Genomic DNA, 2,391 nt, shown 5'->3' on the forward strand with positions numbered 1-2,391 from the left:
AAGGGAGTATGTAAAGAAAAGATGGCCATCCCTCGGGAGGGATTTTTAGTTTATCTCGGGAGTGTTCTTCCAGCTTGTCCTGTGTGAAACAGCGCACTAGTCCGCAGCGAGCGGCACATAGGTGGTCCAACAGCAAAGTCCAACAGGGGCTCGTTATGCAGTAGTGATGGTATTTGGGCTACACTGCACATTTACAATGTGATAAAAGACGTCCAAGCACACCGACGGCCAACTTTTATTAGCACCCTAGCTAGATTACACCGTATGAAGCAAAACACTTGTATAATAAGGAAATGGCATGCACAACGCATGTAGACCTTACTAGATTCGGAATAAGGAAAGCGGTACACGAACAGGGGAGGAACACTCTGAAGACAGGAGGGCGGTCGTGGTGCGCGGCTAACTAGCCAGCCGATCCATCGGTCGATGAAGTGGCTAGCAGGGTTTCTTGCAGAAGCACTTGCTTTCGAAGCCGTGGAACTTGCACTTGCCCGAGGGGAAGCCCTCAGTGTTGCAGACGTGCGCGCAGTTCTCTCGTCCCTCCAGCACGCTCCGCGGTACCTGTGGCTCTGCGACTCGCAGAGCCTGTGCCCGTGCCTCGCCTCCGCCACCCTCGTCGCCCCCATCTCTGCAGTTTTATTTCTCCGTCGGGTCAGACACAAATGGCGTACACAACGCATGTACGTAGGCCTAACTAGATTCAGGGTGCATATCTGAGCATCCGCTCGACTTACAAATTGAGAAGACTAGTTAAGATCACCTGTCGCGACGAGGAGGAGATGGACGAAGAGAACGGACGCAACCATACGCCGAGAGGTCGACGCCATTTGCTCTGCTTGCCTGATGCTGGTGGTTTTGCAAGGGAAGGGGCGATGTACTCTAACTTAAGGTTACACTGATATGATTTGCTAGGTGAGTGTGACGGGGACAATGGGGGTTTATATAGGAGGTTCAGAAGCCTGGACGCAATTCAAATTCAGCACAAAGGACTCAATTCTGAAACACAAATGCAGGACGGCTTTTGCAGTGGTTAAAATATTCTGGTACAGGCAAGATTCGGTTCATTGCTCTTCGACCGTGGTGCCAACAATCTCATCGGCACCGGGTTGCAAGCCGTGCAGAAAGTAATAGTATTGTACACGGGTTCAGAGGCTCATGCGTGGATGTCTTGAATGTAGTGCGGAGATGCATAGAGCATGCAGGCTGGGTGTCTCGTCTGCACGTGTTGATGCTGGGCAGGCTACGAATTCAGGGGTAGCGACTAGCCGGAGGGCACGGGTGGCTACACACTCATCGAGTGTTTGCTTTTGTTGCGGGAGCTGTGCTACCGACCTGACAGTGCGGACGGGCAATACACGTGATATGCACTGTGATCTGTGCGGACGGTGGTCGGTGGTGGTCAGGCTGTGCCGCGTGCAACTGTGCAAGACAACTGGTCGGTGCGTGCTGTGTCGCGTCCGTCCACTCGGAGCCCTCCAATTGGCAAAAACAATAACAGTTCACATCTAAATGTTTTTTAAGGATGTCACATCTAAACTCCCACAAATATATAATGCAGCAACAAAAAAACTAGGACAAAATAAATAGACCACAAACAGAGTGGATATTAGTCTAAATGAAAACATGAATAATTTTAAGATTTGTCAACAATCTCTGAAAACGGGAACCTTTTCTAAAATTCTGAACATGTTAAAAGTTGTGAAAAATAGAATGAAATCATTCCGAACAAACTTTCAGAACACGAACATTTTTTGAAAATGCAATTCTTTATTTATTTACAAATACGAAAACACAACCATTTTTTTGAAAATTTTAAAAGTGCAAAAAAAAATTAGATAGAAAGGGTTCGCTTGAATATTTATCCCATCTCGCTTTGATCCACAAAAATCCATCTGTTTATATACGTCGGATAGTTGTCGAGATCATCAAGCCCAAACGAAGGATATGGTGCGGGAGTGAAGGAATTAAAGTTGGCTCTAATTAAATGAAATTGTTGGAATAGAGTCTGGCGAAAGAATTAAATGTTGGCTCTAAATGGAAATGTGGGAAGTATGGCTGGATTGTAGGCTCGGGGTGTGCTTGCATGCCCGATGGAGTGTATGACATGGCTGAATCTAACTAACAAAAGATATAAGATACCTTGTTGGAGTGGTATATATAGCTGGTGAGTGATGGATGAATCTTAATGCGCACTAACAAAACAACCCCCGACATGTGTGCAACACAAGAGATGCTGTTGCCTTCTTTCCATGTGATCAATCGGGTCTCGCTCGCAAACTACTCAAAAATGGAAAAAGAAGTAAATGACCTGCCGTCAGCTTTGATTTTTGGACGGCATGTTAACCTTTTTAATGTGCAAGGAAATGTTTTTATTTCTCGGTGTTTTTGCCG

The 2,391-nt window shown here is 46.3% G+C and overlaps 1 pseudogene; it reads right to left on the minus strand.

The window, feature by feature from the left end:
* Window positions 1-204: 204 nt before the first annotated feature.
* On the minus strand, window positions 205-917 carry LOC125533755 (annotated as a pseudogene).
* Window positions 918-2,391: the final 1,474 nt, after the last annotated feature.

This window comes from Triticum urartu, chromosome 2, assembly GCF_003073215.2.
Source record: "Triticum urartu cultivar G1812 chromosome 2, Tu2.1, whole genome shotgun sequence".
Taxonomy (NCBI): Eukaryota; Viridiplantae; Streptophyta; class Magnoliopsida; order Poales; family Poaceae; genus Triticum; species Triticum urartu.